This window comes from Pleurodeles waltl, chromosome 2_1 (genome assembly GCF_031143425.1).
Source record: "Pleurodeles waltl isolate 20211129_DDA chromosome 2_1, aPleWal1.hap1.20221129, whole genome shotgun sequence".
Taxonomy (NCBI): domain Eukaryota; kingdom Metazoa; phylum Chordata; class Amphibia; order Caudata; family Salamandridae; genus Pleurodeles; species Pleurodeles waltl.
The window spans coordinates 541,745,776-541,773,177 of record NC_090438.1 but is presented as its reverse complement, the minus strand read 5'-3'; positions in this window follow the sequence as shown (position 1 = coordinate 541,773,177).

Sequence of the window (27,402 nt, the reverse complement as noted above, 5' to 3'; positions counted from 1 at the left end):
AAAAATGGCGGGTATCTGGTTTGCAACGTCATAAACCGTATTAGAGTCATTTTCTCTGCATTAATGTCATTTTGGTTTACGACGTGGAGCAATGGTTAGAGTAAAAAAAAATGACTCTAACCCGTGGTTTGCGCCACGGTGCATCAAAGTATAAATATGATGCCCGGGTGGCGCAAAGAAATGGTGTTAGCTGGCTTTAAACCTTTTGACGCAAAACTGTGTTGCCGCAGTTTTGCGTCAACAAGTATAAATATGTCCAGCAAACGAGCTGAACAGATGGAACTCGCCATCAGTACACCTCGACCAAGCAAGAGATATGCAAGTCACAACCCATTTTGACTAAGGCCATTTTGGCAGACAACAGGGGCCATCCACTGCAAGCACCACTGGGTCCAAAACTCAGTAGCACACTGCCAAAGAGCCATACTGTGGGCTCTCACCCCACCCAGTCCATGTTAGCCTAGCTAAGAGCAAAGCATGCTCCAACTGTCAATGGCTTAATCACTTTACCAGGATCTACACAGGAGGACACGGCCCAACAGCATCACATGGAAAAGCATGGCAGGATCCCAAGGAGTACATGCCATGACAGGGGCTGCCGATCTTGCAATGTCCTTGTGAGATCCCCTCCAAATGGTGCACCCAAAGATGACGATGAATAAATGTTCCTTGTACCCTGAGCCAGCAAAGACAAGAAACTCGCCACACATTAACACCCAAATTTGCATGCTTGGGACAACCATAGTTTCCCTCATAGACACAGGGTCATCAGTTAGCATAATCAGTAAACAACAGTTTGAAATATTGCCAATAAGACCCAAGCTGAGGCCCTCCCATGTCTAAATCGATGAATATGGGGGATCCTCCCTTCCACCCCTAGAAGGTATGTTTGTATGCTTGGTGGCGCATGCCGAGATGTCTTGCACTGCGAAGTTCTGCATTGCCACTGAAGGAATCGAGACCCTCCTCAAATGAGCTATAACTGGGAAACTTTAAAGCATCCAACTTGTATCAGCCATACATTCCAGAAGAGAGGAAGAAATGCTCATGAATTTCCAACATCTCTTCTCAGGGCTGAGGCAACTGAAGGCGCCTCCCATGTGCGTCACATTGGCACTATGATAAAGCCTTTGGTCCTGAAGAGTAAACAGATACTGTTTCCCCTTTCACCTCCATCCAGCAGTTGGGAGGAAGTTACAAAGGCCAGACTCATCAACAAAATTGCAAGTCCCACTCTGTGGGTCTTGCCAATGGTCGTAGACAGCAAGTCCAAACAGCCAGGCCACATCCAAATCTGTATTAATATGTGCCCTACCAGCAAGGAGATCAAAAGAGATTGTCATATCGCTCTGACAGTAGATGACCTCATCAACGACTTAAGAAGGACCCTCTGCTTTTCAAAGCTTAATTTAAATTCTGGATATCATCAGTTGGAACTCAATGAAGATTGTTTATAGATAAGCATATTTTCAGTTGATTAGGGCCTTCTGAATTTTGGCATCTCATCAGCGGTAGAGGTTTTTCAAACTGCAATACAAGAGGTGCTAACAGAGTTGGAAAGTGTCATGAATGTTAGAGATGACATCCTAATCTATGCCCCCAATATCGCAGCTCATCAGAAATGTCTGTCTGCAGCCATCTAGAGGATTAGCAACATGTGACTTATTCTAAAAAAATTGAAATGCAGGATCCTGTGAAGGCACACTTTCTCTGGCGAAGGCGTTTATGTTGAACCCAGCAAAAAGGGGCAGACATATAGGCTGCTATTCCCCTTTAGGAAGTCAAACGTTTTCTGGGTCTTGCAGCAGATAGGGGTGTGGCAACGCTGGTGGAACCATTGAGAGAACCCACCAAAACGTTGACATCCTGGCAAGAGTATTAGGGCTAAATGGATGCCTTTCAAAGCTTAAAAGATGCCCTCCTGGAAGACACAACAATGACATATTTCAATCCTGCTCATGACTCTGAGCTCGTCAATGACAGCTTTCAAACATAACAAATGAAAAAAACACAGCATTTACGAGTAGAGCTCACATGGCCGCAGAGGAGCTCTATGCCGACATCGAAAAGGAACCATTTTGATCAAATTGAGATGCACCCAATTTCACTTATAGGTCTATTGTCTACGGGCATGCATTCATAGTCACGACTGACCACAAACCTTTCATTCCCTTATTTGCGGGGGCGGTACCGCACCCACCCCTGCAAATAGAAAAACAGGTACTGTAATTACAAAAATACCAGTTCACCCGCAGGTATAGGCCAGGATGTACCAGCCCAGCCAATTATCTCCCCAGCCCTCCCCCACCCCCGGTTTCCTGACCCAGTGACAGCAACAGATAATACCGGAGGAAATTAATACATTGGATGGTCCTTGTAAACTGTCATTGCACCATCAAGCCGTCGGTCATTGCTGCAGCTTCAAAGGTTGATTCTTGCTGCCAACGGGCATATGCTGCAGTGCAGTCTAACCAGTGGAAACACTTCATGAAGGACCTAAGCAGCTGTGATGATAACAGCAGCCCAGAGCTGAAGGCTCTGTGCCATGTCTTTGACGAGCTGGGTATCATGGGAGAAGGCACTCTTTTGAGAGGACCTCGGTTCGTCATTCCTTCAGTAACAAGGAGACAGATTGTCAACCTAGCTCATAATGGTCATTAAGGTGCCACCAAAATAAAAGCATGGTGGCAAGAAAAAGTGGGGTTCCCAGCTCTTGACTCCTATGTGGAGCAGCCTATGTCACAGTGCCAGCGGTGCGCTGCACACAATGCATCTGACAGACTGGCTCCTGTCATCACAGAAGAACTAAGCATTGAGCCATGGTACAATGTCAGCTTGGATTTTGGGCCATGGCTGAACGAGTGGTAATTACGGATGCCTTTTTCAAATTTTCTGTTGTGAGTATTAAGCCAAGTACCAATTTTGAACACATGAGGTGATATGAAGACACAACGATTTCGACATTTGGCATCCCACGAAGCGTAAAAACCGACAGTGGCCCACCATTTCACAGTCATTTAAAAGACTATCTGGAAACCCTCGGCATTGCCTACAGGGAAAATTACACATCGAAGGCCTCAGGTGACTGGAGAAGAGGAAATAACAATGAGAACATTTATTAAAGCTATCAGAATAGGTATCGAACAACACAAAGATGTTGAGGAAGTCTCAAAAGAACGCCCCCCATTTCTACCCAGCGGTCACTGATTGCTATCTTGCTTGGATGGGCTGTAAGAAATTTGATCCCCCACGCCCAGTTATGGTCACCTACAACTCTCAATGTGACTGTCAGTCAGCAAGTCCGAGCACAGAAGAACACCTGGGTGAGTAGCGCCTGATGGGCATGTGAGTCAAACATAGCTGTAGGAGGCTGGGTGCTCGTCCACAGCAGTGCATATGGGGGGAATATTCTGTCTCCCCTTTGAAATACACCTTTTTCTAGTGATCCGATTACACGGAACTACCAAACGAGGCATGGTGACTGCCAAATGGGGCGATGATCAGGTTATGAAAAATGTTCATGCATTCCGCAAATGGACAGCTGCTGGGAGTTTCGATGGCAAAGTCTCCTGGCCTTCCACTATGGATGAGGGTGATATCAGTAACTTTTGGAGTGATGAACAAGGAAAAGCTTTTGCCAATCCAGTGTCTTTATCTGACAAGCATCTAGCGCCAGTCAGCCAACTTCCTGTAGTAGGTGACAAAGGTGCAATGCCCCGAGGGCACCATTACCAATGAAGACCACATATCCAGTGGTCCACCAGATTGATAGGCTTTGTGTGCTCTTAAGTGCCAGTTGGGTCTACATTCATGAGACAGCATTGTGGACTGCATATGTTCTGTTTCTAGATTGTTGTTTGCAGCAAAACAAACACTCCCTCCTTGTTCATGCAAATCACTTTTGAAATGCAGCCAATAGTCACAGGCACACCACTTCACAGGCAGTTGAAACAGGAGAGCAACTTGCTCTCATTTTTAGGTCTCAGCTCTGGACAATGCGGACTCAGACATGTGGTATCTACATCATGGGCTTCAGTTCACCCACAGGCTTGCTGTTTGCTGGCTCCATCATCACTCCCCCATTGTTACCCCCATTTGTGCATGCCATGCTTTTGGCATGCCTCTTCCTCTTTTCACTCCTCCCAAGAGCAGGGACTAGGGGCCAGATGTAGCAAATAAAAAATTAGCGAGTTGCAAAGTGCGAGTCCATGCGACTCGCAATTTGCAACTCGCAAATTGGTATGCAGTACGGTGTCTCAGACACCGACTGCAACTCGCTATGGGGTCGCAATGACCCACCTCATCAATATTCATGAGGTGGGTCGCCAATTGCGGCCCCATAGCGAGTATAGGCACTCGCAAACATGGAGGCCTGCTGTCGTCAGCAGACCTCCATGTTCGTGACTGCTTTCAATAAAGCAGTTTTTTTTTTTTAAGTGTAGTCCGTTTTCCTTAAAGGAAAACGAGCTGCACTTAAAAAAAAAAACGAAACCTTTAGTTTCGGTATTTTTTCAGGGCAGGGAGTAGTCCCTTGGACCACTCCCTGCCCTGAAAAAATATTTTGGGGTCCATTCACAAAGTGGAAGGGGTCCCATGGGGACCCCTTCCAAATTGCGAGTGGGTTACCATCCACTTGAAGTGGATGGTAACTGCGATACCATTTGCGACCGCGTACGCGGTCGCAAATGGTATTGCATACCACTCAGACTCGCAAATAGGAAGGGAACACCCCTTCCTATTTGTGATTCTGAAATGCATATTGCGAGTCGGTCCCGACTCGCAATATGCATTTCTGCATAGCAAAGAGGCATTTGCGCCTCGCAAACGGCGATTTTCGCCATTTGCGAGGCGCAAATCCTTTGCTACATCTGGCCCTAAGTACCAATTTAAGGACTTCTTTTTTCTTAATTTAACACCCGTCCTCGGAGCGCTGGGGTTTTAGTCTGCTCTGTTTGTGGCTTTGGGATCCACAGGTTTTAATGATGTTCCTGAAACCCCTCCCTCCTGCATACCCAGCATGCACTGCACAGCAGAGGAGAAGTCTCCTTCTTCACATACTTTCCGTGCACCTCAGCGAGCTTGCACACTGCCTTCTTGTTCTTTTTTCTGGACAGTATGCCTGGAATAGCCTCGGGACCTAGGCGATAGTGCCCAGCTCAGGGAGCAGCCCCTCGCTCTGCGCCCTAGTCACTGCTACTCCTGGTGTGCTGACAGGTGCCCTTTCGGGACAGATGCTGCACTCTGCTGCTCATTGAGCAGGGTCACCGGGGAAAGTGAAGCAGATGCACAATGTCCTGCTACACCCTGGGCATGGTGTACCACTTTGTTACTGTCTTGCGGAGCGGGGTTGATGCAACCCATTGGCAGACGTTTACCCTTTCGGGACGCGCTCGCACTGCTTTTAGTGCAGTTGTCTTTTCCTTGTTCACGCAGCCCAGAGCGGTCCACACTCGGAGCAAACTTTCCAAAAGCCCCAAGACTTCCAGTGGCAGATTTGTTTCATCAATGATCTAAAGTAAGAGGCCCAACGGGCTATAAAGAGAGACTGAAAACAAGTCTCACCAAAACAATAAAGAGGGTAGCAACATACATACTTTGTAAACTGTAGCTTCACAGTACAACCATTAAAGAAGACAAGACCACATACCATAAAATGTACTGCTTGAATTTAATTTCACCTTCATCTGAAGAAGTCCTTTAAAGATGTACATTGAAATCTGCCTCAATTTGGCCGTCTTAAGTACTCACCACTAACAATATGATATAAACAAGCTATCCCTTTTTGGCTCATCATTGGCAGCCATCTTAAAATGTTCTTAACTCCTTCCCTCCCTTTACTCTTGACACAGTAACTTCCACCCAGGGTGCCACTAGGCCTCGGCAATCTGAGAGCTATAGACGTTGACAATATTAATGCATTTATGTATATCAAATAAAACAGCCCTGGTCACACTAAACCTGCAGTCATTTAGCCCATGATGTGAGAGCAGCAGAGACACTCCTTCCTTGTTCAGGAAAATCACTTTAGAAATGCAGCCAGTAGTCACAGGCATGCCACTTCACAGGTAGCTAAAACAGAAAAGTAACTTGGTTTGATTTGTAGGTCTCAGCTCTAGACAGCGTGCATGCTCTGTCTCGAACTGGTACATGCTGTATCTACATCATGGGCATCAGCTCTTCCATAGGCTTGCCATTGGCAATAAAATAAAAACAGCCCCAAAGCCGTACACAGATACATTTACATTGCCAATGCATATAGCTCTCGGATTGCTGAGACCTGTTGGCTTTGTCAATGTTTGCTTTTATTACTCATCGAAACGCGCACTTTGAGAAGACATCCCTGCTCTGCAGCAAGTGGATGTATTCACTTAGACAATGTATTTTTGTCTCATGTGTGAATCACATGCTCCACTGCCCCAGTTGCAGAGTGTCCACCAAAAGGTAAGAACTCCCAGGGGAGATGTGCACTGGGGGCTGGATTGCAAGTTACAGAAAAGAACAAAAGCAATTCTGCTATAGTGATAATATAAAACTGGTCTTATTTCAAGAAAATTAATTGGGCAGCATGTGTCTGCCTAATTGAAAGATTCTAAACATGTGTTGTCCACTGTGTGTACAAATTAACTTCTTGAACCTTTGGACCAATCCATTCAAAATATCGAGGGAAGTGGTGGGGGTGACCACAGGGACGGGGGAGACAGTGAGGGGTAACAGTAATAATTATTTTTTAAAAAGACTTATCGTTCCCGCCGCCGTCTCCTGCCACCTCGCTTGTTGCTCCTTTCCTGTTCCCAAGCAATCCTCACACAGCTTTCATGCTAAACCTAGCATGAACGCAGCATCAGGATTAGTCTGAGGGGCTAGGGCTGCTGCTCAGAGACAAACCTGGGGCCTGTGAAGTTTCTCCAGCCCAGCTTGGGTACACAGCCGGGCTGGAGAAACCTAAGTGTGCATGTGTGTTTGGCGGGTCTAAGACGGCCACCCAAACACACATGCGCACTTAGTGCACTCCATTTGTCATCCTCCCTTCCACCTCCTATGGCCCAGCCCCACCTTTCACATGCTGGCTGAGCCAGGAGTCGAAAAATAAAATGATATTATTTTATTTTTCTGCTGCTGGCTCTTAGCCAGGGGGCGAGGCTCCTCCACCATTGCAAAAGAGATGCCCCTTATTCCACCATGACAAATCTCACACAGCCATGCTGACCGTTTAGTTTAGTTGGATACATATGATGCTTGCCCTTTGTTTTGCTTTACACATTAGCCTGTATGTGTTTGCTGGTCTCCTTTTGGCTGCTATACTGTGTTCCTTCCTCATCTATAACTTTGTCAGGCTAATCTCACGCTCTACTCTAATAAGGGGATTCAGATGGGGGAACACTAGCAAAACAGAATGCACTTGCTAGGAAGAGGAAGTCACTTTAAAACATGAAAAAAACAAGTGCTGCAAACAGCAGTTGCTCACATTGCTCCTGTGCGCTTAGGAATACCCTTTTCCCGCAAATGGGGCCCAATTCAGCAACATGGTATAGTAGCATAATTCTGGCAAAACCAAACACAGATGATCAATGGTAATGCCCGTCCATATAAAAAAGTTGAAGAGCCTTATGCCATACTAATGGTAATAGGTACTATATAAATGCAGATGACCCAAAATTGAAACGAAGGGCTATTGAGTGAAATCTATACTCCGTGAGTGAATACACCTTTCTCATGGAGAATAGACTGCTTTTCCTTAGTCTCTAGGATTGAGATCTCTTTCACCCCAAATAGACAAGTTGGGTGGCTGACTAACAAAATTCATATAGCACACACCTATTTCATGCTATGTACAGTCACTGGTATAATAATGTATGTTATGACATATTGATATAGCTGTAGTGCTTCCTTCCACAAGTGTGCCCTCTTTGTTCCTTACTCCCACCCATGCCATTTGAAGAATTGCTAAAAAATGGTGGCAAAGCAAAGGGGTTTCAAAGGCGAGACCTATTGGCTTTGCCAATGCTTGTTTGTGAGGTCTCCCCTCCCCCACGGAAAAGCCCTCACCAAAGGCTGTTGCTTTTGTTGTACCCAAAAAAGCTTTTGTTAGACTTTCTAAGGGGGAATAACTTTTAGGGGGTGATTCTAACTTCGGCGGGCGGCGGAGGCCGCCCGCCGAAGTTCCCCCACCAAAATACCGCTCCGCGGTCGAAAGACCGCTGAGGGTATTTTGGGATTTGCCCTGGGCTGGCGGGCGGGCGGCCGCCAAAAGGCCGCCCGCCAGCCCAGGGCAAATCAACCTTCCCACTAAGATGCCGGCTCAGAATTGAGCCGGCGGAGTGGGAAGGTGCGACGGGTGCAGTTGCACCCGTCGCGTATTTCAGTGTCTGCTAGGCAGACACTGAAATACTTTGTGGGGCCCTCTTACGGGGGCCCCTGCCGTGCCCATGCCATTGGCATGGGCACGGCAGGGGCCCCCAAGGGCCCCGCGGCACCCCCTTCCGCCATCCTGTTCCTGGCGGGCGAACCGCCAGGAACAGGATGGCGGTAGGGGGTGTCAGAATCCCCCATGGCGGCGCAGCAAGCTGCGCCGCCATGGGGGATTCTAAGGGCAGCGGTAAACTGGCGGGAGACCGCCGGTTTACCCTTTCTGACCGTGGCCAAACCGCCGCGGTCAGAATGCCCTGCGGGGCACCGCCGGTCTGTCGGCGGTGCTCCCGCCGACCCTGGCCCCGGCGGTCTGAGACCGCCAGGGTTAGAATGAGGGCCTTAGTTACATAAAATGTGTTTGATTAAGACAGGAATCTCTTTTGAAGGGGATCGAAAGTTATTGCTATACCAAAGGCTTCTTTATTGACCTTTGAACATCTCCAAAGTAGGGTGGTTTGGCAAACACTAGACAAGTTACAAATTATAGCCCTGTCCGAAGGCCAAAAATAATGATTCTGGTTGATAATCTAGCTTCTGGGTTGACAAGAGAAGCCAGTTAGCAAGATTTGCATCTGAAGAAAACAGCGATGCCCGCCTATTCATTCGGGTTCAGCTGCTTATTGTGTAAGTAAATATCCCCGACCCAAAAGTGCAACCCAAGTCAGAGGTGGGACATCCTTGCGAAATGTCAAAATCTTTTCACAGACACCTGTATGACTGTTCTCCAGTCCTACCAGCCTTTCCTTCGTACAGGTCTAATGTTTGACTGACTCCTTCCTAAACCTCTTATGCTCACCAGACTACTAAAACTCCATATTTTACATTGGGTCAATCCATGTAAGCCCAAAACATCAATGTGAAATTTTGAAGTTTATGTTGGAAAATAAAAACAACTGTCACCTTGGCATACAAATGAAGGGAGTTGTTTTTTCTCAGAGGTCTTTCATCATCAGGCCTATGACCGAGGGACTCAAGTATTGGCCTAGAGTACTGAATTTGCTCACCCACCCCTTCCCAAAAGTGAGGGACAGGTACTGAGTGTGGGTGGGGTGTGGAGAAAACAAAACATGGCACTTTCCATTGTTATGTTCTCTCTCGATTTTCTTGACGACAAATCCCTCAGAGGTTTTGTCTAATTGAAACAGTTAAGACAGACAGTGTCTGCTTGTCAAGGTATCCCAAACACTGATTCTTTTATGTAGATGGTATCTTTGTTGAGATAGTTGTATCACTGTAGGTATATTATCTGAGATATCAACCTCTAGACTCATCTAAATACTTCTTGGGCCAGGATAATTTCTGTATTTTGTTTGTGACTCCTGCTTCTAAAGAATATCCATTTTGCTTTATATGAACACTATCCTTTTCAAACAAGCACACATCAGGTCAGTGTGATTCTCATTGTTTGCGAGCTCTGACACGCATGTGGATGCCATTGCATGCCTGCTCTTGACATGACAACCCTATGACTTATTGTACATATGACACTGATACCCCTATGCCTGCACTGAATGCTAGATATTGAAACCTCTTATGGCTGCCATTTAATACAAGGCGCTGAGGCACCTAAGACTTCCATTGCTACCTTGTATTGACATCTCTTGTCTGTCATTGCATGCAAGGTGTTGACACTCATTTGGCTGGCTCTGGAATTGACAGCTCCACATCTGGTATTGTACGCCTAGTATTGACATCACTATGTTTGTCGATTTATGCATGTCAATGACACCCCTTTCTCTCTCCTTGGTATTTGTCGTCTCCATAGCTTCTCTGCATTGTGCTGATTCCTCTGCATGCATTGGTTTTGAATCCCTTCCGGCTGCTATTGTATGCATGGTATTGACACACTAGATCTTCTTTTGTATGGATGACCAACACTGACAGTCCCTTTGCTTCCAGTGTTTGCAGGGCATTGGCACCCCTATGGCTGTCAATGTATGCAAGGTGCTGGCCCGCCATTGGCTCCCTCTATGATATTGACACTCTTATACATGCCTTTCTGTGCATGGTGGTTTCACCCCTATTGTTGCCACTCTGTGTCTGGTATAGACAATCCTATGCCTATTATTATGTGTATGGTGCTGACACTGTTATGACTGTCACTGTATACCTTGTATTGATACCCCTGTGCTGTCATTCTATGCATTGTGCTGAGACCGCTAGTCCTGGCATTGTATGTCTGGTATTGGCACCCTCTAGCTGTTGTATTCATGGTGCTGGCATGACTATCACTGCAATATACATGTTATTCACATCCCTATAGCTGTCATTGTATGCATAGTGTTGGCCCCTACTACTGCCTTTGTTATTGACACCCCAATGGCAACCACTGTATGCCTGGTATTCACAGTCTTGTGGCTGTCCTTTGCAAGCTGCGGACACCCCTAAGGCTGACATTGTGTGCTTGCATGGCACTAAAACCCCCTGGTTGTCATGGCCTGACTGGTGCTGACGCACATAGGGCTTACCTTGTAGTCCTGCTGTTTACACTTTGATTGTCACTGCTACTAATGCCATTGTGGCTGTCTGCATAGGAGAGCCGTTGGCCAGATGTTACTTAATTCTCCATGATGTGGCATCAACCATGCCCTTATTGTTTTACTGGCTGTGTGGTTGGCACTGACAACCCCACATCTGGCTCTCTGTGGTTTGTGCTGACACTTCTGTTGTCTCTTTGCAGTTGGTACCGACAATTTAATAGCCTTACCACAGTGTGTCTAAAACAGGCACAACCCGTCCTTTTGCCCCTCATGAAGATCAGCCTGACAGACACTCTTCATTTTCAGCTCAGACAGCCAGGAGTGAGACATGCATGATTTGCGCAGACTCCTGGCTGCCTGAGCTGAACTTTGCTGGGCTGCGGAGGTCACAGCTCCTATGGGCGTGACCTCTTCGGCTCAGCAAATGTGCCTCCAGGGCCTCCCATGGGTGACAAGGAAAGCGTCACCCATTGACTTTGACCTCGGCGCTTCAGGTTTAAGCCCTGAAGCACCCAGGGCGAGTGTCAATCAGTGACACTTCGTCACAGAGTGGGGTGGGGTCAGCAGTCTCACTTACCCCATCCCACTCTGTGACGAGGCTGGGACTGCTGCCTTCCCTCATTGGCTTCCCTCATCAGGTCAGCCAATGAGGGAAGGCAGCAGTCCCAACCCTCCTGGAACCTCTAGGCTGAAGGTAAGTGTGTGTGTGATGTTTTAAAATTAATGTTTGGCGCGTGTGTGCATGTTTGAATGTTATGTATGTTGTTAATGGATGTGCGTGTATGCGTGCATGCGTGTGAAAGGATGAGTGTGTGTGATCTTTTAAAATGAATGTTTGGTGTGTGCGTGTGTGAAAGAATGAGTGTGTGATGTTTTAAATGAATGTTTGGTGCGTGCGTGCATGTTTGAATGGTATGAGTGTTAATGGATGTGCGTGTGTGTCTGAAAGAATGAATGTGTGTGTGTGTGTGTGTGTGCTTCCCGCCCGCCCCACTCCCTCCTAAAGCTGCCGGCCGCCACTGGTCTAAAAGAATCCTCTGCTCCCGTAGTTATGCAGGAATTTAGCAGACAGTGTGCTTACTGTTAATTACTCTGTTCATTATTGAGAGATTTTTTCCGCATGATGACAAACAGTGAATCAAGTGCCAAACAACAGCCCAACTCTATATTCTTAGCAACATGGAAAGTCTGAGGAAGACCAAGAAAAAAGTTATTACCAACTGACTCAGCCCCACATGTTAATTTAGAAAGCAATTATTCTTTCTTTATTCGGTTACATTAAACCAGCCTTTCTGCAGGCAGTCACACTCCTCCAAGGTTATTCACTAAGGACATTGGTTTATGACAATTAACTGCTTATTTTAGACTTTCTCATCCTTATCTGCTTGGTTTAGTTTTCAGTGTTAACTGTTTGGTTCTGTCTTTGTCGATGTCAACAAATTGTGTTGCAATGAGAAGACTTTGATGCTGCACATGTGCAAGCTGCACACCCATAATGTTCTTGCTTGGTTAGGCTGGGAACCAATATAATAATCCTCATTTTAGCTTTGCTGCGTTAGCTACAACCTCAGTCTGATAACTCATCATAGCCACAGAGGTCAGATCTGGTTAATCAAGACAGCTTCACTCATTGTGCTCTGTGGTTTGTGTTTAGTGATACTCTCTTGATTGGTTTAGGTTATTGGGTGTACTTTGCTCAACAATAAGGTGAAATACCTTGGTGGCCTTAATCTACATGCCAGGAGTTTCTGATTTCACTAAGAGCTCATCACATGTACCAGTTTGTTACATTAGTGTTCAGTCTCACCAGAGCGCTCAAGAATCAACTGTTTATAAATGTTTAACTTCTTTTACATATTATTGAGGTTCACCTTTTGGGGAGTTTCAGAATTCACTAACCTGGCTTCAAGATACAACAGTACAGTTTCGCACTAAGCCTTATCCAGGGCCAACCTTTCACTCTGAATATGATGGCGAGTAGCCAGTAGTGGCCGATGCAATTGAGAATTAGTAGGGTGGAGTGCACGGGGGAGCAGAGGGAGTTTAATAATACAAAAATTAAAACATACCTGATACTGCCAGTCACCTCATGCTCCTCCTCCTAGTCCCAGCAGCCTCAGAGACTCCTTGTGCAATCCCCATGCTGCTCTCATGATCGCTTGCTTAGGCACAGGGAGTCTGTGCTGTTTCTCCAACCCTGCCGTCAAATACAGCCGAGTTGTAGAAACCTAAGTGCGCATTTCTGTTTGGCCAACCAGAGAATCTGGATATCACCACACTGACCCCTGACTCTGCTGAGCACTATCATCTACTAGGGTCGTAGGGGTTTTCTAAAAACAGGAATACACTGTTATTATAATGTCTTTATGAATACTTATTGAACACTGGCTATAATATAACTCCAGAATATCTCTAAACCTCAAGGTATCTGGAATACTTGTGAAGCTCTGGTTATTTATTCAACTAAAATATAAACAGTAGCTTATGAAAGTAGTATACCTTGTGTTTCAATAATACCCTTTTTCCCCTCCTGGGTATTGAAACTCCCTTAATATCTTAATTACATTCTCTTGGTTTCTTATGAAAGTCGGGGTTGTCTTTCAATTTGTCACATAAACATTCATGAGAATTGTATAGTTTGCATTAACACTAATAACTTACTCTCCTAAGCATGTAGCAGTACATTTTATACAAATATATGCATAAAAAAGAATCAACAGTCAGTTCCTTGAAAAGCTTTATAATCCAAACTGGAAAAAGTGGATCCCTGCTTGGAGATTGCCAAAGGAGAGCGATCCCCAAGCAGGGATCCAGTTACTAGACCCCAGAAATAGGCGGAGTGGTCTTTTGGGCAAATGCTTGTGCTCCCCAGGGTCAACTTTTTTATTTCAGTCTTTCTGCCCCCGGGGCAGATGGGAGCAATTACTCTGATCGGCCACCCAGGGTGTTGAAAAGTACACTAGATACCAAGGATTTTTTCCCTATGAAAATATAGGGGTGCAGGGCTGTCCTGCAAGGCCATGCCTTCACCTTAAGTAAATGAGCAACAGTCTTTCTGCTCCCCAGGGGGGCAGATAGGGGTAATTACCAGCCGATCTGCCCCCAAGGCAGCAAAAAGCCCACTAGAAGCCAAGGAATTGTTTTAATAAAAATATAGAGGTATGGTCTGCCCCCCATGGGCATGGCCATGCCCCCACCGCAAATAAATGGTGAAACAATCTTTCTGCCCTACATGGGGGGACAGAAAAGCTACTAGACACCAGGGAATGTTTTTTAAATATAGGGTTGGGGGCTTCCCACCATGCTCCCATCCCAAGTAATTGGAGAAACAGTCATTCTACCGCCTGGGGGTACATGGGGACAGAAAGCCCACTAGATACCAGGGATACTTTTTGTTTTATTAAAATATGGGCGTGGGGCCTGCCCAGCATGGGCACGGCCATACCTCCACCCCAAATAAATAGGGCAGCAGTCTGTCTGCCCCCCTGTAGGGGCACTTGGAGGTAATGACCCCCAATCTCCCCCCCCCCACCAGGCAGAAAGCACACTAGACCCTAGTTTTTATTTTTATTTTTATATTATGGGTTGGGGTACCTTTCATGGGTATGGCCATGTCCCCACCCCAAGTAAATGGGGTTACAGTTTTTGGCCCAGTGGGACACAGATGGGAGTCATTACCCCTGATGTCCTCTTAGGTGGTGGTAGGGGGTGATTGGAGCAGAAATTCCACTAGATGCCTGGGAGTTTTCTTTGTTTTAACATAGGGGTGAGGGCTGCCCACCATTGGCAGTCTTTCTACTCCCCTAGGGGGCAGGTGGGTATAATTATCCTGGATCTGCTCCCAGGGAGGGCAGATAGCCCACTCGATGGCAGCGATTTATATTTTTTTAAATATAGGGGCATAGAGGTGGGGACTGCCCACCAAGGGCATGACCATGTCCCCGCCCCAAGTAAATGGGGCAACCATATTTCTGCTCTCCCCGGTGTGGCAGAAAGCCCACTAAACACTAGTGACTGAATTAATGCAATAAGTTTTTGGGGAAAGCTGCCCCCTCGGGGCATGGGCCCATACTCCCCTACCCTGGGGAAAAATAGACCTTCTGCCCCTCCTGGTGGTAGATAGGGTATTCAACCCCATTCTGCCCCCTACTCCTGTGGAGCAGAAACCCCACTAGACACCAGGGATTTTAAAATGGCACCAAAACAAACAAGCTGGGTCGGCTTACCCTATTATCGAGACATACCCCTGATCCAGTGAGGTCCATAGTGTCTTTTGTTTCTGGCCCATTAGGGGCAGATTGAAGGCTTGTCCCAATAAGGGAGGTTTTCCTCAAACTTGCCCCTGGGGGGTACAAAAGCCAAGTGACACCAGAGAGTTTGCCTTTGAGGCAAAATAATGTGGTGTGGGTGCTGCACTCTGGTATTTGCCACAACCCACCCCAAAAGAAAAGGGACAAACTGTTATCCTCGCCTTCCCTGGAGCAGACAGGAGGCGTGTGCCCACAATTTGCCCCTGGGGGAGGCAGAAAGCTTACTGTATGGCAGCTTCACCCACAAAAACCTCAGCAGCCTTTCTGTTTCCCTACAGACTTAAGCATTCCTTCCCAATGGCAAGTGAGAGGACATTTTGTTATTTACATTTATACTGGAAATAACCCAGTTGGTCAGGGTCATGAAAGAGTGATATTCTGGAATCTTGTGTTCTCTATAAATCTGACTCATTTGAAATGTCACAGCATTAATGCCATCTGTTTTTTAGTAAGTTTTCTAGTCCTCAAAAATGGAAACTGAAACTCTGCATACTTAATCATGATGTTAACAAAATAGTTGCATCATTGGTAAGCCAAGAAATATAGTAAGGTAACATGGCTTGGTGGTAAAGCCTAAAATGAGATAAAGCTAAACAGCTGTGCTCCCTATTTAATTGTAGACTTATGATTTGAATAAAAGGATGACGATTTTTCGAAAGGTATCAATTTTCTAAAAATAAGTTTGGTTACCCTTAATTAAGATACTGAAAAAAAAAAATACAAACAGTGGTTTTGACAAGGGAAATTCTGCCAGTAGTTGAGAAAGGTAGATGCTGCCACTAAATTAGTTGACAAATCCTGTTTAATGCAGTCCTGTAATTTAAACTAATCTAAAAAGTTGGAGGTGACATAAATACCTAAATAACTAATTGAACGAGTAGGGAAAAATGTTTCTCTGATTTAACATGGAAGGTCTCTTTCTGATGCGTTAAATGAACAAATCTCAGACTTTGAGACATTAATTTTGTAGCCCCATAGCAGAGTGAAATCATTAATTGGATCTAAAGCCCTTTGAACATTAGCTTGGATGTCTAACAAATATAGTATAATATCATCAATAAACAATTTTAATATGGATTGACAGAGGAGTTGAATCGTTTTTTTTATCACTGCACAATAGATTAACCAAAGGTTCAGTGAAAAGCATCAACAGCATCTATATACATTTGTTTACAGTAGATATAAATTGATCCGGAAACTGAAGGTGTGAAGAATCTGAAATAAAGCTGTTCAAATAACTAAATCAAATACCTTTTCTGCATTCATGATAGTTGTGATTTTTATATCATTATCTGAAAAAGTCAGTAGCCTGAAGTAGATAATTAGTATTAGTCGTAATGAATCACTATGGCAAAAGACACTTTGGTCCTCATGAATCATTCTTTGAGCAATTGGTATTATGCAACTTGCTAATATCTAGGTAAAAGGTTTATGATAATAATTGAGAAAACAATGATGGGACTATAAGGATGAGGATTATTGGGTGGCATAATTTAAATAAAATAGAAAATCTAACTACTATTGCTTGGAAGAATGATTTAGAAATTGGAGTTACCAAAACATGTGATTGTACAAATCAATTAAACTTGGAGTGGAGGGAGAAACTCTTTGTATACCTCAATGGGGATGCCATTGCTACCACTAGCTTTTGAATTAGCCACTGTCGCTAGGATCTTTCCAAATGCTTGTATTGTTACTGACCTAACCAAACGTTCCTGATGGTCATTAGATAGTGGCAGGAGGCAAGTTAGCGCAGAGTTCAAGCAGCCAAACTATGGAATTCATTACCCCCAACTATAAGATCCACAAATAACTATCTTGTCTTCAGAAGACTACTCAAGAGTTGGCTCTTTCCTTCATAACCAACATATTCAAACAGCTATGGACTGCACATGCCTGTGTTGACAAATATTTTTTATCTGATTACGTGTATATTCTAGATATATATAGTTCTTTAGAAAATATGTAGCGCTACTATGTCGTAACAATAAACTACACACATACTCTTTAAACCTGTTTAACTAATGTATATTTATTCAAGGTTTAAATATGTAAATGTATGTACATATGTGTGTATATGTGTATGTATTCATGTGTGTATTTGCGTGTGTGTGTATATATACATATATATGTGTGTTATTTTACGCGTAACATGTTCATAGGTCATTACATAGCTCCTAGATAAGTTGTTACATTAGATACTTATGAATCCCTGCTCTAATTTTATATCACAGTGATCAAATGTTTATTATCATAGGTATTTGGCTATTCAAAAATTGAGTAAAGATAAATAAATGTTAGAAAAGTACACTTATTAATTAACTTCAAATATTACAAATTATGAAAATCTGTGTTTATACAATACTACTTTTCTTCTCATATTATACCCATTATTATATTCCTTGGGCATATATTCCTTTACTATGTACTCACATATCTATTTATTTATTACTCTAGTCCTACTGCACTAGAGAAAAACAAAATCTATAAATAAAATTCAAATTATAAATAAATCTAAAACATATTTATATTAATAATAAAGAATAAAGAAATGAATTAAAAATAATGATCCAAAATGTGTATATATATATATATATATATATATATATTTAAAAAAATTGTAAATAAAAAATATTATATTTCTACACTCTTGTAAGCTTTATTGTGTCTACCCATCAACATATGTCTTGCCTTTATCAATCTATCCTCCATTCCCACTCTGACTCATCCCAAATCCATTCTGCTACTTTCATCTCCTAAATAACCCTTCCTAAGCTCTTCTCTCCTCCTCCACATCTAACTCACCCAAATCTCAGTTTACTACCATGATCTCCCAAACAACCCTACTAAATTCTCCATCTTTTATCTCACCTTTAACTCATCCAAAGCCCCTCCTGCTACTGTGATCTCCCTAACTCTTTCCACTGACTCCATCCCCCCTTTACTCATCCTAAGCCTAAATCCTATTACTATAAACTCTCAATTAACACTTCTGGATTCTTCCCTCCTCCACCCCTCCATCACTCCAGTCAATCCAACTAACAAACTCACATATCCACCACAGCTTCATACCACACACACCCCTCACTCACCCAACTCAACCCCCACTCATGACCCCCCCACCACACTCACCACCTGGGCCCCCACCACACATGAAGAAACCAAAAAAAACATGAACTCCATCCGCTCCGGATCCCCCTCCGACCCCTGCCCACATTGTATCTACAACAAAGCCAGCCCAACCATCGCCCCCATACTCCGTGACATAATCAACTCCTCCTTCGACGACGCCACCTACCCAGACCCCTGGAAGCACGCGGAAATCACTGCTCTCCTAAAAAAAAACAAAGCCGACACAGAGATCTTCTCCAACTATCGCCCCATCTCCCTCCTCCCCTTCCCCACCAAGGTCGCCAAGAAACTAGTCAACACCCGCCTATCCCACTACCTCGAAGAAAACAACATTCTTGACCCCTCACAATCCGGGTTCCGCAAGAACCACAGCACGGAAACCGCCCTCATCGCATGCACTGACGACATTAGGGCCAAAATCGACAAAGGCGAGACCGTCGCACTCATCCTTCTAGACCTCTCCGCAGCCTTTGACACTGTCTGCCACCACACACTCCGCACACGCCTCCACAACATAGGAATTCACCACAAAGCCTTAGACTGGCTCACCTCCTTCCTCACTGACCGGACCCAGAGAGTCCGCCTCCCACCTTTCCACTCCACCACCACCAAGATCATCTGCTGAGTCCCCCAAGGGTCCTCTCTCAGGCCCACACTCTTCAACATTTACATGATCCCCCTTGCCAACATCCTCCGATCACACGGAATCACTATCCTCTCCTACGCAGATGACACCCAACTCATCCTCTCCCTCAACTGCAACCCCACCACCGCCAAAACCAACCTACACGCAGCTCTCCTCGACACCGCCAACTGGATGACAACTAATCACCTAAAGCTTAACTCCAACAAAACCGAGATCATCATCTTCGGCCCCAACAAAACCATGTGGGACGACTCCTGGTGGCCCACTGCCCTAGGACCCGCACCCACCCCCGCAAACCACGCACGCAACCTCAGCATCATCCTGGACCCCTCCCTCTCATGACACAGCAAATCAATGCTCTTACCTCCTGCTGCTTCCTCACACTCCGCACTCTAAAAAAATCCTTCAAATGGATTCCCCCAGAGACCAGGAAGACAGTCACCCATGCACTCATCAGCAGCAGACTAGACTACAGTAACGCCCTCTACGCCGGCACCACACTCAAACTCACACGCAAACTCCAGAGAATCCAGAACACAGCCGCGCGCCTTGTCCTTGGCCTCCCCCGCCACAAAAGAATCTCACCACACCTCAAAACCCTTCACTGGCTCCCCATAAACAAGAGAATCACATTCAAGATCCTCATCCACGCACACAAATCCCTCGGCCCGACATACCTCAACGAAAGAGTGAACTTTCACATTCCCACCTGCAACCTCCGATCAGCCAAACCTCGCCCTAGCCACAGTCCCCCGCATCCAACGCACCACCACAGGAGGCAGGTCCTTCTCCTACCTCGCCCCCCAAAACTTGGAACTCCCTCCCCACCCACCTCCGCAAAACCAAAGACCTCCTGCTCTTCAGAAAAAAACTCAAAACATGGCTGTTCGAACAGTGACCCTCCTGCCCCTTCCCCACATAGCGCCTTGAGACCCTCACGGGTGAGTAGCGCGCTATATAAATATTTTTGATTGATTGATATCCGCGGCTCAAATTAACTCATAAGAATACTAAAACTGTACTCATATTTCCCAATACTAATCCACCACTAATTCTTTTTGGTTTCCGGAGTAGCATGCTACTTGCCAAAAAGCGCTGTGACGCCTTGTTAGGGGTAGGAAGCGCTATATAAATACTATTACATTACAATACAATACAATTACTGGAAACTAGACAACCAGGGGATTTTACAGTTGTGTGCCTTGCGTGAATACCACAAGGTTTTCATAACCACAATGCTCTGCAAACCTCAAACATCACACACCACCCAGCATTGCCCCACTTATGTTGATAAAAAAAGCTGTGCCACTTGTGTGCTTGGGCCTTGTGCCTGAAACAGGAACAAATCAAACAAGGTCAATGGGTGTCCCTTCTCAATGTTTCACATCATTGATGCTTATGTGTGTTTTATGCAAATATGTTACAATCATTCTCATCATGACAAAATTTTATTCCAGTATAATATCATTCACTCATCTGAACATGTGTAGGTATGTTTGAGCTGTAGAAATACCCCTAGATTTTATCTGAGTTTTCCAAGGATTTCAACACGTCACAGCAATATTATCCTTCCTGTAGGAAATTGGTTTTTTGGTGTACTGGGGTGTGAACCCCGGTCATGCAGCAGGCACAATCCTTGTCAGGATAAGACACAAGAAAAACTCCAAATTAACATGTGCTCAACCGCCGGTAGCTTGGCACAGAACAGTCAGGCTTAACCTAGAGGCAATTTGTAAAGTATTTGTGCAACATTTCAAACAGTAACACAGTGAGAACACACCACAAAAGGAGCACACAACAGAGGTAGAAACATGGAGTAGACATTAATACATAAACCAAGACCAGAACATCAAAAATCCATTTAGTAGAAATGGAAATATTTATTTTTAAGGTTTTAGGTAAATATAGCATCAAAAAGCAAGTTGGGCGAACTGCAATGGAGCACGGGCTGGCTTCAGGGATCAAGGCAGGCTAGTTGAACACAGTACCTTAAATCGTGGTTGCGGAGCATTGCATGAATCAGTGTCGAAGATGTGTTGCCCAGTTGAGGAAATGCATTAGTCCCGAGATGTGGCAAGGCTGCGGTGTGAGGTCCTGTTGCATTGACTTTGAGAATCCCCTTGATGGTGCTTGTATTCCGATAAGCAGTGAAGCGGTGATGCAGAGCTTTCATCTTCATAGTTGAGGCTGCGATCGATGATGGATGCAAGGAGCTGCTCTGGGGAAGTGTCATGCAGCAGCATTTCCCAAGGCAATGTGTCAAACCCAAGATACGGCATGTAGCAGCAATGTGGATCTTGTGCGACAGGTCCAATAAAGGCAGCAGTGGTAATGTGCCGGTTCTGCTCAAGAACGCACCACTCAGCCAAGGAGAGACATAATTTCTGCTCGGGATGCATTGCTCATTAGATAAGATGCATTGGTTCCACTGAGAAGCACCTTAGGCCCACTTTCAAGGGTTCAGGACTAGGGTGGCACCACTTGAAATAGTACATTTAGAGATTGCAGAGTCCATGCACAGCAGCAGGGTGGTTGAAAGTATTTTATGTCCCAGAGACTTCAGATCAGGACACCAGCCAACTAGCACTTGGAGTCACTCTGGGTTCTGGGTTCAAAAGATGCAGGTCCAGTCCTTCTTACCAAAGCATGAGGGCCGCTGGCAGCAGGTCAACCTAGCAAAGTAGGAGTTCACCATAGTGTAGTCCAGTACAGTGGCAGTCCTTTCAGCAGCACAGAAGTTCTTCTTCCGGCTACTGGTCCAAAAGTGTACTCAAGTGGTAGTTTCTGAGAGTCTGGAAGGTGTGAGAAATCTCTAGACAGTGGCTTTGAAGTGCAAGGAATTCCCTTCCTCCCTTGCCCTGGCTCCAAGCTGACTGGAGTAAAAATATAGGGTTGGCAGGCCCTTTGTGTGTAGACAGGACACAGCCTATTCAGGTGTAAGTGAGGCTGTGTCCAGCTCCTCCCTTCCATCCTCCCCCATATGGCCAATTAAGTCACACCTATGCTCCCAATGTGTGTAGCTGTCTAGGATAGTCCTGGCCCCTTGATATACCTTCGTAAAAAAGTTGTTGTCCAGGGATTTTCATTTTTGGTTTGTGTTTTTGTATCATTGGAGAAGTAATTTAGCTTGGGTAGACATTGCTAATCTGGGATGATTTTTTCTGAATGCCATTTTTTAAAATAGCGGATGTGTTGCTGTGATAATATTATATTTTAGGAAGCATGAGATCTATATACTTAATTTTGGTGTTAAAACATAGGTTTTGAGGGTCAAGTAGTCCTATGGAGACAGAAAATAGGTCCTCTGAGCAACCTTTCTGCCATTTCCCAAAATAGCAGCTCTATAGTGACATGTTTTAGCCGTCATATTGGTGATTTATGTTAATACTGCTTTTGTTTCAGGTTTTCTGTTGATTCATATTTGTAAACATGAGAAAAGCAGGTGGTAGCAGAGGATCTTTACCTTCTGACAGAGTGATGCTAACTACAAAATATGAGGACTCCTTCAATAAAGAAACATGTGTCATATGCCAAACTAATCTGAAAGAAAAGCTAACATCACCTGCAGCTGTACAGAAGAGAGTTTCAGATGCTGGAGAAATATTGCAAGACGAAGTTCACAAAAAATTGAAACTGATTGGTGAAGAGGATTAGATATTTTAGCACCGTAATAACAAGTGCTACAGGTTGAATACAAGGGCAAAAAAGCCAAAAAATGTCAAAAAATAGCAGAAACCAGTGAATCACAATAAGAATCTGAGTCTTCTGAGTAATCAACGACAACCAAACCCAATGCCTGAGGGGGGAACCCCAACAAATGTTCAGATAGCAGAGGATCTTCAATGTGTTATCCATGGTTTAGCCAGAACAAGGGCCAAAGGGGCTGATGAAAGAACAAAGTACACAATATGTGAGTCTCAAAGGGCAAACATGTTTTTATCTGCAGCTAGTGTCTTCCAAGATGAAGGCCATCATTAGGAGTATGGCGGGCGGGAAAGGCCGCCCGTCAAACTCCCGCAGGTCAGGAGACCGCCAGTGCAGCTGCATTCCTGCCAGCGCTATTATGTGTTTCCTGCTGGCCCAGTGGGAAACGCACAACATTGATCATAATAGAGCTGGTGGGAATGCTGTTGTCTGTCAGGTGCACCAACACCCTTCACACAAATCACTGGCTGGCCAGGAGGGCCTCTGCACTGCCCATGCCAAGTGCACCCCATCTCCACCAGCATTTACATGTTAGCGAAACTGCCATGTATAGGATGCCAGAAAGAGGAGTCATAATACCCAGGGCATCCCTGCTTGCTGGATTCGGACCGCTGGCACTGGCAGGCTGTCTGGTGGCCAGAAAGTGGCAGTGCCGGCGGTCCACCTGTGGTGCTTTTGCCACGGTCGTAATGTCATGGTCGGACAGCCGCTTTGGCGGCGGTACGACTGCAGCCGTGACACTCCCAGGGTCATAATGAGGGTAGAAGTTTTCAGCCAAGCAGCTGATCTAAACAGCGAGGTGAATATATTTGCAGCTGGTTTGTATGCCCACCTGAATTGCATGTGTGTATACATTTGAAAATATGAATGTACAATGAGCTTCTAGCAACAACATAACTGAAGTTTTAAAGCCACTCTTGAGTGCTGGCAATGGGTTCACAGTCAGTTAGATCAGAGAAAGAATGGGCTACATTGATGAAACTGTATTGATCCATAATAATGAAATTAAGGTTTTTCTGTAGAGAAAGTACAGTGATAGAATTAGTTTTTGTAAGTCTAATTAATAGAATGAGCCACTTATGGTGTTCTCAGCTGATTTGACTCCTGATGTTCTTCTGCCAAAATAAGATCACTTGATGCAGTAAAATCAGCAGGAACCATTTTAAGAAATGTACTGAATGATTTAGATTTTATACTTAATGAAAAATGTTGTGATGCCCCAAAGCTCTGCAGATTATTGGAGTCAATAAGAATGCCTGATGCTGTCTTAACATTTTTACATCATTGTTTAAAATCAGACAAACAAAACTGTTCCAAACTAAAGTTCTTGTGTTTGGAACAGAAGCTGACAACATTGATGATGACTTTGAAAAGATAAGCAAAGAAGTGGAAGACAATCCCAAAACCAAGAGGCTTATGCTGTGCAAATGTACTGTCTTTTCCAAATTATGTTTTATGAATTACATCACGGCAAAAAGAAAACTCCACTCTACATGATGACTGCCAACGCAGTTTATGATAAGTGCAAAAGTAGAGAGCTAATCGCTTCAATGAATAGGATTGGTGTATGAACAAGTTATAGTGACATAGTATGAGGCAGAACTTGTAAATCCAACAGCACATCACTTCCAAGTCGCTTTACCAGTAAAGGATTTGCAATTGCTGCTCTTAATCATTTTGATTTTGAACACAGCTCTTCTTTTTCTGAAACATCAAGTACACATGACACTGCCATGGTTCTTTTTCAAGACTGTACCAATGAAATAGATGCTGGAAAACAAGCAGTGAATGACATGTTGTTAAAAAATATTTTAAGAGCATAAAATAAAATAAGAAGTCATTGCACAAATAAATATGTGGTCACAATGAGATAAAGTGTTGTGTCCTGTTATCAACTATTGTCTTGAAGAAAGTCAATGATGGTATGTTTTGTCAGTATTAACTTTCTAAAAGTGGCATTTTTATGATTATTTTTCAAAATCCAACTTCAGCATAAGTTAGGATTTTAAATGGTGATTCCAGAGGAACCAGACTTGAAGGAATTATCTCTTCCTATTTGGAAGTTACACTTATAAAACGTATTAAGGCAACTCCAATGTTATCCTGTGGAAGAGATGGGCTTTGAAGTAGTAAAAAATGAATTTAAGAGGTTTTTACTACAAGGATATGTAAAATTAAAAAGCAAATGTTCTGCTTTTTAAGAACATTGCACCCTGCCCTCTGGGTTGTTTAGGGCCAACCCTTGGAGTGACTTCTATGTATTTAAAAGGAAGTTTTGGGCCTGGAAAAATGTTTATTTTGCCAGGTCGAAATGGAAGTTTAAAAATACACAAATAGGCTCGGCAGTGACAGGCTTGAGACATGATTAGAAGGCTACTTAAGTGGGTGGCAGGATCAGTGCTTCAGGCGTGTTAGCAACATTTCATTTACAGGCCCTGGGCACTGGTGGCGCACTTTACTAGGGACTTAGAAGTAAAGTAAATATGTCAATTATGGATAAGTCAATATTACCATGTTTTAAAGGAGAGGGCACAAGCACTTTAGCACTAGTTAGTATTTTTAAAATGCACAGATCCCTAATACCAACAAAAACAATATCAGCTAATAGAGGAGGAAGGCAAATGTTTGGGAGAAAGACCACACTAAGGGTGACAAGTCAACATATTTTATTTTTATTTATTCCAATTCTGTGTGGGATATATTGGGTGTCCTGCTTGCAATATTTATTCAGGGTTGTTGCAATAATTGAAATTTTTTTTAAATGTATTTTTAGCAAAAATGACCTGAATCAACAATCTTTCAGCATTAAAAACACAATTATTGCTGGCGTGGCCAGAAACACATGGAGTCTGCTGCATAAACATTGAGTTCTGGTGCCCATGGCCCATGTAATCATTCATCCTATCCACTCCTGACTCCCTGTCGGCAAGGGAATGACAAGAACAGGATTGGGGTGTGGGGCACAGAGAGACACTATAGTGGCTGCGTTACCCATCAAACAACAGCAAGCATGGCAAAACAGGTGCCTGTCCAGCAGCATGGAGAACCAAGACAGCGCCAGCAGGGCGGCGCAACCGCTGAGCTGACCACAGAAAAGCAAAACTATTAGTAGGCCAGCAAAAGGGCAGGGGGCCTCAGAACACAACCAGAGCAATGGCACAAGGACAATGTGATACAGTAGGGCCCTGCGGAGCACCACCAACACAAGAGACTGAAACCAGGTCCACATGGACAGCCGTAGGGAGCAGAGTGACGTATGGAGACTGAAGAGGCACTGACTGAAGACACGAAACAAGCAGTCAGTGAGTGTACCAAGGCCACAATTGGCCACCACAAGGGGGGTAGCATCGAGATACCCAGTCTGGGGAAATCCGTATACGGTTAATTACCTATCGACACTCCGCAATGAGAGTCAGAAGATAGAAATGCGGCACGAAGGAAGAAATAAAGACTCATTTCCCAAGGTGAGCAAAGGATATGCTTATGCCATGACATAATCCAACAGTGAAGTGGGGCAAGACCTCCCTCAAAGTGAACCGAAATGCAAAATGGAGCCTCCAAATGAAGATAATCAGACAACAGGGTGGAGGCATTGGATGGTAGTGACCCTCTTATAAAGAATTACACCACACCAGTGGCCCCCGAAAGCCTCAAGGAAGTCCCACGTCCTGCAGAGGGCAATACTTGAAGGGGCCTAACAACTACGCAGAAAAAAGGCAAGAGGTGAAGGCACTGCGGACTAGCCCAGAAGGCAGCTACTGACCCCAAAGAGACATAACTAGTCACCATTTACGAAAGACAGAGGGGCAACTCACCACAAGAAGGGGGTGCACAAGTCGAAGTTACAGCATTATAACGACCCAAGAAAGGGGCAGAGGCAACCAAGACTGCCCACATGGGAAGCTTGATAACTGCAATAAATTTTAAACAACCACTTCTTCATACAGGTGTCAGTGCCCTACAGAGTCAACCCCAGGGCAGGTTGTATGACAGAACCACGCACCACACATCGCTTAACAACATGGATTGGAACCACGACCGTGTCTTTACAAAGCATGCCTTTACAACGACTTTTGTTGTTAAAGCATGCTTAGTAAAGGTATGATACACGTGGTTGTGTGACACAACCCCCTCCACCCACACCTGCTTTCGCCCTGAACCCTAAAACCTACCATACTCTGTTCCAAAAATTACTCTGACGCCCCACCCTCATGCTGAAACCTAAAACCTACCATACCTTGTCCTAAAAACTACCCCGCCCTGTCCTAAAAACTACCCGACCCTCGCCCTGAACCCTAAAACCTATCCCATCCTGCCCTAAAAATGACCCCGACTCTCCGCCCCACCCTAAACCCTAAAAGCTCCCCTGCCTTGTCTTAAAAACGTCCCTGCCCTGTCTTAAAAACTACCCTGACTCGCACCCTGAGCCCTGAAAACTACCCCGCACTGTCCTAAAAACTACCATGACCACTCAACCCTCTTCCCTGAACCCTAAAACCTACCCCACCCTGTCCTAAAATCTACCCTGCTCTGCTCTAAAAACTACCCCAACCTCTTGCCCCACCCTGAACTCTAAAAGCTACCCCACCCTTTCTTAAAACTTACACCGACCCCCTGCCCTGAACCTTAAAACCTACCCTACCCTTTCCTAAAAACTACCCCGTCTCCCCGCCCCCACCCTAAACCCTAACATCTACCCTGCCTTATCTTAAAAACTCCA